Source organism: Nomascus leucogenys, chromosome 1a (genome assembly GCF_006542625.1).
Source record: "Nomascus leucogenys isolate Asia chromosome 1a, Asia_NLE_v1, whole genome shotgun sequence".
Classification (NCBI taxonomy): domain Eukaryota; kingdom Metazoa; phylum Chordata; class Mammalia; order Primates; family Hylobatidae; genus Nomascus; species Nomascus leucogenys.
In genome coordinates, this window is record NC_044381.1 from 95954219 (window position 1) to 95969879 (window position 15661).

At 39.6% G+C, this 15661-nt stretch overlaps 1 protein-coding gene across 2 annotated transcripts in view; it reads right to left on the minus strand.

Moving 5' to 3' along the window:
- The window catches only part of SLC25A21 (solute carrier family 25 member 21), a 511294-nt gene that overhangs the window by 185249 nt on the left and 310384 nt on the right, over positions 1–15661 (minus strand). The gene's annotated exons all lie outside the window — the stretch shown is intronic.

Below are 15661 nucleotides of genomic sequence, written 5' to 3' on the forward strand. Positions count from 1 at the left end.
TGTGTGCAGTGAGGGGCAGGGAAAAGTCAGGGTGGAGAGAACCAGGTGGAGAAAAACACCACGAACTGGGATAATCATAAGGTGCTGCTAAGTATTACCCATCAGCCTCTAGATGTTCTCTTTTTAGGTTATCACCCTAACTCGAAAGTCAGTGATACTCTGTCTTGCACAACTGTGGAAACTATTCATAAGGCACAACAAGATTTTTTTAAAAAATTTGTATTTAGGGACTTTCCAATGGGACAAGCCAAAGAATTATATGTTATGTATATTCTCCATACTGTCAAGGCTCAGATTTGTTTCCAGTGTCATAAATCATCATAATTAACAATCTTTCAACCAAATGGATCCCAAAGCACTTTCCAAATTATGCAACTTTGGAGGTGAATTGCCTCAGCTGTCCAACAGCTGTCAGCAGCACTCTGCAACAGGGACTGAGCAAGAGGGAGGACACAGATTCTCCACGGAACTCTTTGCCGCATTTAGGTTTGTGGAATGCAGTTCCCCAAAATGGAGTTTGGCCCAGAACAGGGTCTCATCTACTCTCGGTAGAAACGCAGTAAAGCCATTCTTATCCCTAAATGATCAGCAGATTTCTCTGTCTTATAAAACATATCTGTGAATGGAAACTAATACTAGTCTCGTGCCTAGGAAAATCCATTACATATTTCAAATTACATTTCTTTGGCAATGACTTATTTAATAACTGATAAGGGGATGGTGGTTTCAAGCAGAACCTCATTTCCTGTTCACATATTAACAGATCAATAAACTGTGGAATTAAGTTAAATCAGGCTGTCTGGAATCTCATGTGCTAAAATCCACTCTGTTTTGGTCTAAGTTTGGGTTTTTTGAGGAGTTGTTTTTGCAACCTGATAAAATTCTGACTTTCCATCTCTCACCCTATTAGTGCAGGCCCAGATGATTCATGGTAAACTTTCCAGGATATTCTCTTAATTCTGTGTTGTCCAACTAAGGAGTACAGGCGATCTGCGAAGTTGTAAAATCAAAGTGGTAAAGATTCTTGGAGCTTCTAATATATTCAAAAGTTTGAGACAAGTACAAAAATTGATATCTTATGGCGTGTGATTAAACATGAAAACACACTTTAAAAATAGAATGTGGGAGTTTGAGTTTGCTATGGGGCTGCTCGGGGTACATCCCTAGATAACTCTCCTCTGACTTCTTCCTGTCCCATATGCCCATCTGTATTTGTTCCCCTTTCGTTTGATACGAAGAGGACTTTGGGGAATGATTTTATGAAACGCTTCCATATTGAGTACTTTTATTTCTAAAGCATAGCTCTTTTGGACAGCAGAGGAATGAATTACACGTTTGTGAAATGACACCCTGATTCAACAAATCTGATGTTAAGGAAAAAATTGTGATGAAAAGTGCTTATATATTTATGTTTCATAATGAACAAAAACTATCACTACTAGTCTGAGAAAAATTCAAAACAATCTAACTCCAGTTGACATAAATTATTTTACCGAAACCCTCCTCAAGGGAAAAGAAAGAACTTATTTCCTTTCATAGTTCAATTCAATGAAATACAAATTTCTGAATTGCCTGTCATACACAAAATACTCAGCTAATAACTCTTTAGTAATACAAGGTGAAATTAGATAGAAATGCCATTTCTAAAGCTTGAAGCTGTGCCAATATTTGAGACAGTCTATCTAGATCTCCGGTGGCCCTTGAAAATCAGTTACCCAGTGCTTATTTCCTGCTAAAACTCATGCTAGAACTGTAATGAATTCATTACATTAGGATCTCTCATCTTGCTCACTTAAGTTTTCAGAATCTAGGACTTAGACTTCTAAAAATGAATTTCTTTACTTACTTTTGTTACTCATTAACTCACTGTTAATTAATTAATTAATATGCCCATTCAAATCTTTATTGTTCTCCAGCTGTGTGTCAGTCCCTGGGGATCAAGTGAAGGAGGTACAGCTCCTTCAGTCACTGACTGTCTTGTCATGTGGATACAGGTAAGTGAACAGATAATTGGCAATACTTTGTGTGTGAAGTGCTGTGATAAGAGAAAATTTAGGGATGGAGGGCATATAGTAGCATCCTTTCCAGAGGAAGAGATGTATAAAGGGAGACCTAAAAGATGAAGAGTTGGCCATGGGAAGGGGGAAGGAGTGAGGCAGAGCAAACAAGTTTTCACAGATGCTTCCAATCATATCAATTCATATTTGCAAAGAAGTAATAATTGCAACCAATAATTGACTCTTTGCCAGAAGTTGCAGGGCACTTTACATATATAATAGTAAGTGATAAAACTATTCCATGAGGTAGATACGACTTCCATTTTACAGGTTAGAAAACTGGAGATCAGTCAAGTCACACTGAATCAGGATTCAAACCCAGGCTCGTTTTGCTCCAAAGCTAAAAATTTTTTTTTATACATTAGCTTGCCAGGTATAGAAAGCAGGGCAAGAAGGTAAAAGAAAGGTCCCATCCATGTTCTCTTAGAAAAAAGGCTTATGATCCCAGAAAGCTACTTAATCAGACCTCAGATCTGACTGTCTTTTCTTTCAATCTTTCAAAAATGATGTTCACCAGCATACCTTGTAACCATCCTGGAAAAGTAGTTGATAATCCATTACATGTTATAACATGTTATTTTCTCCATATTACCTCTATTCTACCAGCATCTAAGATCTACAGATCTCTTGATCTGTAGCACAGGGCACGAAAGCCTGACTAAAGTCTCCAAATGGATTTTAACACTATCCAGCCAAGAAGAGCAGGGATTCAGCATCTATTTAGGAAGTAATATTTTGGTCTTGATTATGCTCCATCCAACCCCATCATTCACTACTAGAAATTCGGACTTGATGCATAATACAGGGAGTGCACACAGGGACCACGGCTAGCAACAGAGAGCTCTTTCTTCTACCTATTCTTCTCCTCTACTGCAAATGTTAGTCCTGGAAATGGTCACTGAAGATTATGACATTCTACAGTCCTCTTTAAACAAGAGATGCGATTCAAGATTTTAAAGTACACTGCATGCTCTGTGCGGGGAATTGCTTGGTATCTCTATTTAAAGGAAAATATTCTTGTTATGAATAGGCTTCAGATGCTGGAGTCACTAATAGTTTACTAAACTTGGTATTTTTTTATGCCCAAAATAAAGTATGTAAGATAACCTGGGAGCCATATGTGTCACATGATTTGTTAGGGCCCAATCACACCTAATTTCAGTGGCTGAAGAAAAAGAGCCAAGCAATTAACGGAGAGTTTGGTGAGCTCCTGTTCAACCGAGGACGGAAACCTGCACAGCTGGAGACAATTCTGAGAAAATTGATCAGAATTCCTTTACCTTAACAAGAGCCTGGCTAACAAGTTGATACACATGAGTTTCTATAATCAGGCAGCAAGAATTTAAGAACCCAGAAACACAAGTCACCTTGGAATATTCAATAGCTCCAACCTTTGTCATTTTAAGGAGCAGGGACACCTGTTAGCTTGGGATAAGGCAGACTATTTTTATGAATAACATAATATGCTTGGTAACAAAATGTTATATCCAGGTGTTGGGAGAATTAATCAATTGAATGTGGCTGCTTATAAAATAAATTGACAATAAGCTACACAAAAAATGGGGATTAGAAAAACTGCAAACTATTACTCTCAATGGCATAATGTCTGGGTATTTAAAATGTTGGGTCTCCTGTTTTTTTGTTTTTTTGTTTTTAAAGACTTAAATTTTAATGTGTGTTCTCCAAATGAGTAGTTAAGCATTTTCACTGAATTGCTAATCCCCAGAACCCTATGAAAGGTTGCTTGATACACACTGATATTTGCTTGCTTGCTTGCTTGACAGTATAGGAACACATTCAAAAAAGTCTTTTGCTGGGACAGATCAGCTACTTTAAGGAGGCTTTTCTAATTCCTAAATAATGAACACGGGACTCTGGAAGGATATCTGTCACATTAAACATCTAGAAGAGTTAATGAAAACACCATTACATTATTTTTTAAATAATACAGTTAATCTACATACCTCCATCCCCAACCTTATGATTATTTTTGCAGTTGTAGTCTTTAACTTCAAATCCAAAAAGTACTGGGAACATACCGTTTCTGGTCCAAATGAACATTCTAGGTATACTTTTCTTTATTGCATGGAGCAGGAAAGACCTAACAAGCAAAAGGCATAGCCAAAATGCAAAACCACCTACCTACACAGAGAACAACAGCATAGTCTGATCTGTTTCCACCAGCCAGCAAAAGTGAACCTGGTAAGTTTACTTTAGCTTCTAAACCTGCTTCCTGGATTCTACACCTTTTCTTAACTATGCCATTGCTATATGGGGGGTGAGGGGGAACAGAACAATTAGACACACCTGGTTAAAGTATCCTGTGCCCTGTTCACACTTCATGTCGTATCTTAAAGTGACAGCATATTAAAATGTCAATGGAATTCCTAGGCATTATGTGGCTATCACAGCTGAAAGTATAATTATAGTTCTTAGCCTTATGGAACTAGATTCCACTCATTTCAAGGACCAAAAAGTAATATATAGTGTGAAATATGTAATTTTTATAAAATTATAAAAGGTTAGAAAAATGAAGTGTACCTTCATGTAAACAAAAATTCTTATTGGCGTGTGTGTGTGTGTGTGTGTGTGTGTGTGTGTGTTTAGAGCATGGTCATGGTATTCTTTGGAGTCTACCATCACATGTTAGGCACAATACTTAAAATTTTGGTCAAGAAAATTGTTACTCTAATAGTTCCAAGACAAACACACAGCTGACCATATTTAGGTTTAAATATATATATTTAAAAGCCATACAGGAAACACTACTAAAATTTTACATAGAAACTTAATATACTGAATTTGAATATAATAAATATCATAAATGTGAAATGGAATCAAATTGCTTCCATGCACCGAAACAGGAACATTTAAAATCTGCTAGAACTTATGTCCCTGGTAATAAGTTGTGACATTCTTATTGTGAAAACCAGGAGTGCTTGCAAAATACTTGTACTATAAGCTTGTCTCAGTAGCCAAAATAAAACAGAATATTACGAAGGAATTTGGCACTAAGACCAAAACGACAATTGTTCAAGGGGGAAATGGGATAAGTAAATTGTTCATTTGAAGACTGTAATGATAAGATATGAATCACATATCCTAGATAAGTGTTTTGGCAGGGCCATGCTTCCACTGACATCTCCCAAGGACAATCCTAAAGTTGCAAAATCAGAGGAGCTGCCCCAGTGCATGCTGTACTTAAGTAAAGCATTTTACAGCAGATTGTCTGAACGCTTCTCATCATAACATTACATTACTCCAATTTATCAACCTCTTATAAACAAATGCTTAGCCCTCTCTCACATAAGAGTATGGTTGCTAAGACACACTCTGCTTTTTTAATCTCAGTGTTTGTTTCTAACTTCTAGAAATCATTCCCTAAGCTGCTAGGCAGACCCACGACCAGCTTGATTGCCTCACCTCCCAGGACTCCTGCTACCAGCCCGGGTCATCAGCTCCCCATTCCTGTGAGTGGCCTGGCTGCTCTCTCACACCCAAGAGGCCCTCTCCTCAGCCCATTCGGACATGCAAACATGCACTTACTCTACTAAATAGTTGGTTACACAGAAAAACATGTTTTGATGGCTGCAACTGCTCCAACTCGGCTAGTCTTGGTTCTGCTGGACCAGCGACAAATGCCACAGCTTTTTAATGGTCTGACCCCTGGGACTTTCATCAGCCAACACCCTATTTATTTAGAGGCCTTTGTCCTCTGAGACCCTCCAACAAACACTGCTGCATTATGCATCCAGTGCTTTTGTTCCACTTGGATTAGAGAGCACAGTCCATCTAGTCTTATTTTTCCCCCTTTTATACAAAAGTAGGTAGGGTGAAAATCTTTTAAACTATAGAAACCAGAAGTATATGTTTAAGTGTTAATTTCAATTCAGGTTTTACAACTAGTAGATCCATGTGACCTGTGTGTATTTAAAGCAATATTTAAAGTTGGGATAGATCATTCCTTCACTCCCTCCCTCACTTATTCATTCAGTTAGCACCTACAGAACATCTATTTGATACCAGGCACAGTGCCAGATACTGGGAGTGCAAATATAAATGCAACATGATCTCACATTTTAACAGAGGGAACCATAAAAACCTAACATTAAAATGTAAAACATGCATATGATATATTAATACATTATAGACACATACACGCAGAGTTTTAAACAATGTCAGAGAAATGAATGGTGGATTCACTCTGAAGATACAGAAGAGGATTCACAGAAGTAGTTATAGTCAAGTTGGGCCTTGAAGGATGAGAGACTTTTCCCCAGATGGAGCTAGGTGAGAGTAATTGTAGCAAACACAAGTAGTGTAATAGATGTTAACTGCTTGTATTTGAATTCTGGCTCTCTCCTTTCTCATTTCTTGAACTCTTTAAATTTCAGTTTCCTCATCTGTTCAATGGAGATAATACCAGTACTTCCTTCATGGGCTTGTTAGAAAGATTAAAGTAGACAATATGGTAAAGAACAATGCATAGACACAGCAAATGCTCGAGAAGGTAGTTGCTAATGATTTTTATTACCATTATCACTATGATGTGTATTTACAAGTTGTGTTTGGGAAATAATAAATGGTAGCCTGGTGTAGATAGAATGAAAGTGAGTTAGACTTAGCAGATATTGTGGATTCTGGAAAAGACTGGTTGGGATCCTATATGAAAGGCCTTGTACGTCATTCTAAAAAGTCTGGACTTCATATCATTAACAAAAGGAAACCAGGGATGGTCATACAGTTCAGATGACACCTGCTAAGAGACCGACACTGTACAGAAACCTGCAGTGTAGGAGGGTAATTGGTGTCTTTTGTTCTTTTCTGGGGCATGAGGTTGGGGGGGGGCATTCTGCCATCCTTGGAATTGGAGTGTTGGCAGCAGTTTGCCCAAGGTGGAGGCAATAAGGGGCTGCACTGTCTGTAAAACATTTTTTAAAAATAATAAGCATCAGTTTGCATTATATTATCACCATAATCTGATAATTCTGAACAATGTCAGTAAAATAATGTGCTCTTCCCTATTGGACAAGCCACCCCTTGGCATGCCATGGCTTGGTAGTTTGTTTTGAGAACTCCAAGGAGGATTAACAAGCACCCAGAAGCTGAGTACCCTGTAAGGACTTCCGGACGCTTAGGCATGGGTTAATTTAGGACTAGGAAATCGGCCGGAGGAGCAAACAGCCAAACACAAAGTTTGACAGGGGCAAGTAGTAGGAAAAGTTTAGGGCCCCTCCTGAGGAGAAAAAATCAAAGTGGGAGGCAGCCTCAGGGGTATCCTGAGAAAAAGAGGCAATGACACTGGATATTGGGTAGTGAAGAGGATAGATGCAGATGCAGAAAATTAAGGAGGGGAGGGAGAAGGCTTACAACAATACACCTTCCTCATCTGTGGCTACCTCACCATTGGTGGGGCAAGTACCACTCCAGAAAGATCCAGTCCAGTGGTTTTCAGTACTTCCAGCATCAGCAGCATCATATCCCAAATGCAAATCATTGGTCTCCACCCTGGACTAACAGTATGAGCAACTGTGGGGTGGGGCTCAGCAATCTGGGTTTTAACTAGCCCTCCTGGTTATTCTGATACACGCTAAAGTTTGAGAATCACAGGTCTCCCCATCTGTGGAGCAACTCCCTAAATACAGCACTATATTCTCTGGGTTATGATATCATATTCTGATGCCTCACTAATATTTATGACATTTGTCACATATGAATATGTATGCCTCGAATAGTTCCTTCCCTTAACCCAGTGGTTCTCAACAGGGGTGAAGGGTGGTTTTGTTTCCCAGGCGGGTATTCGGCAATGTCTGGAGGCATTTTCAGTTGTCACACTGTAAGGAAGGTATTATTGGCATCTAGTGAGTAGAGGCCTCAGATCCCGCTAAAACATTCTACAATGCTCCAGACAGGCCCTTGCAACAAAGAATTATCTGGACCAAAGTGTCAAGAGTCGAGGTTGGGAAACCCTAGTTAACCTTACCAAGAAAAAGGTATGTTTTAGGAGGATCTCCATTACACTGGGGGAAGGGAAAAGCAGGGTGGGGAAGTCGGCATCCAATCTGGTGTCTTTGAACACAAATCCTCGCTCCTGAGGCAGGAATGTTTACTGATTGGTGACTGACTCTGTTTATTGTTGGTCCCTAAAGGAAGTAGGCGCTTTATGACCCTAACCAGGAACTGCCGGCTTTGTTTGCTCTCCCTCTCTCGAGCTTGTCTTTCTGTATATTGTTTCTATCCTGACCTCATTCTTTGATTCCAAAGCGGTCAGGCCAGTCCTGATCTGGATCTCGAGCGCTAAGTCCCGGTAGCTCAGACATGGCTTGTAAGGGAGGAGGAGTAATGGTGATTCTGGAGACTGCTCATTCTGGCAGTGGGGACTGAGGAGGACAACCCCACTTGGGGTTGGCCAAAGCCAAGATACCAGAGAGTGCTTGATGATCTCCCACTGACTGCTTTCTCTTTAGACGGGGAGAGGCCAGTAGAAAGGGGGCCACTGGCATCACCCTGGAGAGGAGTTAGTTAGGGCTGTGCCAGACACATATGTGAGTGATGTGTGGAAGCTCCATCCGCCCTGGCACGTTGCTGGTATAGCAGAGGCCGGCACACAAGGGCTATCCATTGAGCATTTCTGCTAGAATCTGAATGAGGCAGGAATTGGGCTTGATTGTGGGGTGGAGGGGCATGAAGGAGACAGATCTTTGGAGCCTGGAAGCACATCCCACATAGAAAACATGCAATCAGATGGAAAGAACGACTGAGAGCTATGGTTGACATGAATATCTGGCTTGCTTTCTTTTCATGTAATTTGGGAACCTTGTCTGCTGTGCCATCCAAGGAAGCTCACTGCTGCTGCAAAAGGACATTTAATTCCTGCAAGCAATGCTTGGCATCTTTTTCTGCAATGATTTTTACAGCCCTCATATTTCCATGGGCCTTTTCACATTTACCACTGTTTGACTCTAGAATACACTCTAGCAGCCAAATGGAATAAAGTCCTGTTTTTATTTTAATGGAAATTTGTTGTACTTAAAGCCTAAGACATGCTTTATCTTAGATCTGGGGTCTGGTCTGCCTGGGTTTGGGTCTCCAGCGTTTCTTAGCCTCAGCTGCAGTGGAGCTCTGCAGTGGGAAGACCCCTCTGGAGGGCAGGCCCAACACTGGAAGCTCACTTCCTAAACACCAAGGGAGCCGGCGAGCAACCCTCCGATGGAAACACCTTTCAGGCAGCACTGCGGGAGTCTCTATTTAAACAGGTGACCTTGCAGAGAGAGGCTCCAGATCCCATTACTGACTGCCCGGCTGAGAGGCAGATTTGTTTTTATGAGCTCTCAAGGCACACATTGGGGGCCAGGCGTAAATATGGAGAAAACTTGCTGAGACCTTGCCCCCTTTCCACAAAACGTGAAGAAAAGAAAATCATGCCGAGGCTTTTGAGAATCATGACTTATCACTAAATGACCGGTGAACAAAATGGTCATCATTTAATTCAAGTTTTAAATTTACTTTATCTCTGGTGATAAAAAGGAGTATCAGCTATTTCAGCCCTCCTGCGTCCTTCAGGGAATGGTGGAAAGAGGAAAACAGCTGCTTGTATAGGAAGCAGTTTAAGGGTCAAATATTACTCTGCCCAGAGGTGCTGACATCACTTAACTCTCCCCAGGAGAGGGGCATTGGCGTCATTTGCTGGGCTGAGGCCGCAGGCCTGAAGATGGGCAGGCCACAGCCCCCATCTTGTTTCTCCTCGAGCACCTATAGGGTCAACAATTGCAAGTGAACATTGCACTTAAGACTCTAAAACTTTGTTTTTATTGGCTTTCGGGGGGAATTTTTTTTTCACGATTAATGAAAACACAATACAGCCAGTAAGTCAAAATGTGAATGTGAGTTTCAAACGTTGCATAGTCATTAGGCTAATCATTAGTCGTTAGTCATTTGTGGTTGACAAGGAGGGTTATAATTTGACACCTGGCAAAAATCAAGTAGATTTCAGAGAACTTAGAGTTGGGAAATGAGATGGAAAAAACACCCTCTTTTTCCCTAGGAGGTCCCATGAAGTAACGTTTGCAAAACCTCTTTTCTCTCCCCAGAAGTGAATGACCCATGATTCAGGGCTGTGGTGTCTCCATCTCTGCCTGCTGGACCACCCCTACCCCCACCCTCCAGAGCCTTGTAAGCACTGGCCAAAGAATTGCCTCAGAAGGTTCTCAAAAGTGAACCTCTGGGAGTTGAGAGAAAGAGATAAATAACTTCTCAACCTGATGTTTAAGCAACAAGAAACCACCAGAAAGTGTCGGCCTCAATTCTGAAAATATTTTTTGAAACATGATAGAGTCATGGGAGAATGACAGAATGACATGAGAATGACAGGATTCTTAGTTCCTAGCTATTCTATAAAATCCCCGATTTTCTTCTATCGTCTATGACCCATTTTCTTTTGTGTGATGAGAGCAAAATATTGAACCCTGAGTTTGTATTTTCTGACCTCTGACCTCTCCCAGGTGTTCTGGCTCATTTCCTGAGAGTTATGTTTGATTTGGGAACGCTTCCCTCTTTTCTCCCATTCCCCTGTTACCGTTTGAAACCTGGAACACCCGCAGACAAGACCCTGACTATCTCCCTGTGCTACCCAAAAACACTCTTAAGTGTTCTCTCAGAACTTGGCAAGCATCTATACAGGGACAGTTTTCTCACACTCTGGGAAATCAAAATATAAAACAATAGCTCTTTTCCAATTCTTCAACCTGAAGATAAATTTTAGGGTCATTTCTTTTTCCTTCCTATTTAACATGAGTTTCCGTTTTAGTACTAAGAGGAAATCAAATAAATAATCGACTTCGGTTTTCAATGTAACAAGGAAATAGAAACTCTAATTTGATCCAAAAGTTATTCCAAGATCATCTCTTCAGAAGTTGTGGTTAACATTTTCCTAAAAAATCTCTCCCTTTCCTTTTCTTTTTCAGATTTCAGAATAAAAGGCTGGAAAATATAACTTTTGAAGTTAAGCATTATTTTTGCTTTAAAGTGAAGCTGAAACCCTGCTTGACACCACTACTCTGCTAGTTGTCTTTTAAAAAGAAAATGCTTAGGACACCTAAACAATCTTGATGAAAAGATTTCTACATCTTTTAATTCAATGAGAGGCCAATCTACTAAGCTAACAAAAAGAACTACATTCAGGAATGCAACAGAGTCTGCCTACTCCATTTGGCATGATTCCTTAAAAATAAATAGCTACTTCATGAGTTGTGCAAGTAAAAATAAGATATTGTGTGCACTAAAAACATTTCCTCAAGGAGCATCCAGGCTGGGCTCATGAAGCCCACTTGTCACCAGCATCAAGCCGCCCATCCAAGCACCATCCAGGAGGGTGAGTCTTCTCTTCCTAGTCTAGGGTGGAGGGTCATTCATGCATTCGACTGGAGTTAAGAGGCTTGTGACAATGAACAGGACTGGGATAGGCTCAGCTATCCTGGGTCCAGATGACAGTTTGTAGGTATCAGAATAAGTACAGGGGCAGCTGGTGCACAGACCCTGGAAAATTCACTGACACACGGTGAATATATAAATATCATGTCTCATTCTCTGTGGTGTAAAACCACACAAATGCAACTTAGGCTTCATAAAATGCCCAGATTACTAAGTAGCCAAAGAAATATAAAAAAAAAAAAATCTGTGAATTGATTCTATGTGAAACCTGGCTCATGATAGTAAAAACAGGCTTAGTGTGTTTGTGTTTTATTTTTCCAAATACATAATTTGAAAATACACATGGCTGTGCCCATTTTTAAATGACGTTTATTCAATCATTCATTTACCAAGTGTTTATTGAGCACCTACTTTGTGCTCAACACTCTTGTAGACAGTGTTATATATATATATTACACAGTGTAATATATATATATATATATATATATATATATATATATATATATATATATATATCTCAATGAAGGAAGGCCCCTTGCCTTTAGGAAGCCTACACTCCAATGGAAGTGGGCAAAAACAGTTAACGTGTACACAGATAAATAACTTTGATAAGGTCAGAAGACTAAAACAAAGCCAAATAAGGTAATGAAAAAAAAGAGAGACACATGGGAGGCCACTGGAGATGGGGCAGCCAGAGAAGTTTCTCTGAGGAGATGACAGCTGAGCTGAGGTATGAAGGTCGAGAAGAAGCCAGTCACTCCAAGAAGAAGGGATTCCAAGAACACAGGTCCTGAGACAGGAGAGATATGTACTTGCAATCACTTTATTTTTAAACAATGAAAACACTGCCTTGGAAACAGAGTATCAGATTAGAAGAAGCCTCCAAGACCATGTAGGGAAATGCCCTCAGTTTCCAGGTTGGGGAGCGAAGTCCCAGAGCAGCTCCATTGACTTGCACAGTGGGGCCAACAGCGCTGAACTAGAACGCTGGTCTCCCGTCTTTAGTGGGTGTGTCTTCCCACATGATCCATTGCCTTAGTGGATCTGTGTTAATTACACTCCCCCTGGACACCGACAGCCTGTCCGCAAAGGAATCATGTCTGCTCGCCTGACCTTTCTAAATGAAACTGGGTCAGAATTCTAACCAGTTCTCACTTTAGGAGAGCATCTTAGGAAAAAGTCAAACTTTTTCCTAATGTGTACTTTTTACTTTTCAAAATATAAAATAACACAAACACAGAGATAAGAAATTCTAAAGTGTATATTTTTCTGAGAGTATTTGGAAGTACTGAGTTGGATCATATAATGAGAAGTTCATGGCAATGTTGTATTATTTCATAAAAAACAGAAATGCATATCCCAGATAGATTTTGATTACCAAAAATGGATGATATTCGCAATAATTTTGTGTGGTTTTTGCTATAATAGGGAAGTATGTAACCTATTAAGCTCTCACAAAAGTTTCACTGAAGAAAATATTATTCAATAACCCCCAAATGGGAAAAATTTATCCTGTAAGAACTTGGCCCAGAGTATTTAGAGTTGCATCCAGCTCTATTTATCATCTTGCAAACTTCTTCATTATGTCAAAACTAAATCTCAGCTGTGCCCTGACTGCAAAGCAAAAGCATAAGGCTATTTTAGCCACCTCAACAAGAATATTCTGAGAACTAATTGATTTTCCAAGAATGTTAAACACTTTTTATCAATCTTTGGTCAAGGTTCACAGTCACGATACTACATTATCAGCCTCAAATTTGTTTGTCTAAAGAAACTTATGATTTTACTCTTGATTCACAGAAAGGAAAAACAATCTTCTAGAATGTTCATGATAGCCATAGCCTTCCGCTGTGCTAGAATCTCAACAATTTAGATTTCATTCGGCTTGATTCCCATATCCTCAACTCAAAAGCAGCTTTCCCATGGGCCTAGCCTGAGGTTCTAAGGTTCAGCTCACAGTTAGAGTTTTCTCCTCTCAAGCAGCCTCTTTCTCAACACTTTCAGGTTTTCTCATGCTGCGGGGAGAGCCCGAGTAAGAATCCTAAAGTGCTTTCTCCATGGTACATGACTTTTCAGGAATATTTCAGCCCTTTTGAGACAGGCACCTGCTCTTTACAGAGGCAGCTAAGGAGCAAACACCCTGGATAAAGATAATTTTACTTTCACTGATGGCAGATTTCTTAGAGCTTAACTAGAAAACATTTTTAAAACTGTTACAGTAGCAAAATAAACAACAAACATTTTGAACTTCTGCTTTACTTCTTGAATTTTAAGCTAGAGCTAATCTCAGATAGATCTTGAATAGACACTGAAAATAGGCCTGGTATTAGTTCCAAATTCTCCCTCCAAAAATGTGCCCTTAAAATAAGAGATTATCCATCTGAAAAAGGGCTAACATACAGAATCTACAAGGAACTTAAACAAAAAAACGAAAAACCACATAAAAAAGTGCACGAAGGATATGAACAGACAGTTCTCAAAAGAAGACATTTATGTGGCCAACAAACATATGAAAAAAAGCTCATCATCATCACGGGTTATTAGAGAAATGCAAATCAAAACCACAATGAGATACCATCTCATGCCAGTTAGAATGGCAATCATTGAAAAGTCGGGAAACAACACATTCTGGAGAGGATACGGAGAAATAGGAATGCTTTTACATGGTTGGTGGGGTGTAAACTAGTTCAGCCATTTTGGAAGACAGTGTGGCGATTCCTCAAGGACCTAGAACCAGAAATACCATTTGACCCAGCAATCCCATTACTGGGTATATACCCAAAGGATTAGAAATCATTCTACTATAAAGACACATGCACACGTATGTTTATTGCGGCACTGTTCACAATAGCAAAGACTTGGAACGAACCTAAATGCCCATCAATGACAGACTGGATTAAGAAAATGTGGCACATATACACCATGGAATACTATGAAGGCATAAAAAAGAATGAGTTCATATCCTTTGCAGGGACATGGATGAAGCTGGAAACCATCATTCTCAGCAAACTAACACAGGAACAGAAAACCAAACACTGCATGTTCTCACTCATAAGTGGGAGGTGAACAATGAGAACACATGGACACAGGGAGGGGAACAACACACACTGGGGCCTTTCAGGGACTGTGGGGCTAGGGGAGGAATAGCATTAGGAGAAATACCTAATGTAAATGACGAGTTGATGGGTGCAGCAAATCACCATGGCATGTGTATACCTATGTAACAAACCTGCACATTCTGCACATGTATTCCAGAACTTAAAGTATAATTTGAAAAAAAGGAGATTATCTGAGAAAAGTTTATGATGGCATAACAAACACTTAGAAAAATATCCCGTTTGTTTTTAATTCAATATAATCCCACATCAATTTATTTTATTTGCATATTATATAGTTATATAAAATTATAGTAACCCCAAATTGGAATCTAAGCTATAGCTTAGGCAAACTATCTCATAGGGAAACTTGTGATGGGCATTGGCTAAATAAGTAGATTAATGAAACTGCTGGAAATTTGAAAGCAGTTGGGGTAAAACCCTGAACGGGGACTAGGGGGAGGAACGAAGGAAACAGTCATCGTGCTGATGCTCATTTTAGAAATAATTCACTTTCCCATGACAAAGATAAGAAGGCCATTTAAGAATTATTTACCTCTCAGCTTAAAAAAGAGAAAAAAAGATGTCTGGAGAACCCCACTGACAGGCATGAAGAATGCATTGTCGCTCTTCCATCTCATCCTCAGGCTGGGGTGGGCACAGGAGAAGCCTTTGCAGTTAAGCAGGGAAGAGAAGCAAGAAGTATCCAAACAAAACACACCTTTCCTTATTAGCTAAGGGAGAATCTTCTAAGACCATTTAATTAGTCGAGGAATAATAGCTACTGTACTCTATACAAGCACTAAATCTTTATTTTTAAAATTTAGACAAAACACAAATTAAAGAGAGATTACACACTTTACAAAGGTTCTGCAACGTGAGTCATAAAAATAGCTTGTTCCTCTAGGGAGTGATTTTAAAAAGAATTCCATTTACGAAAAAATAAATAAATAAATTTAGAAACAGCCTTTCCAGATTATAAAGTGAGTTACAGTTGATTAAACATAATAGAACTTTGTTATTTTATGTGGGGAGAACTGACTGGATTTTTTTAAAAGAGGATTTTCTCCTTATTAATAA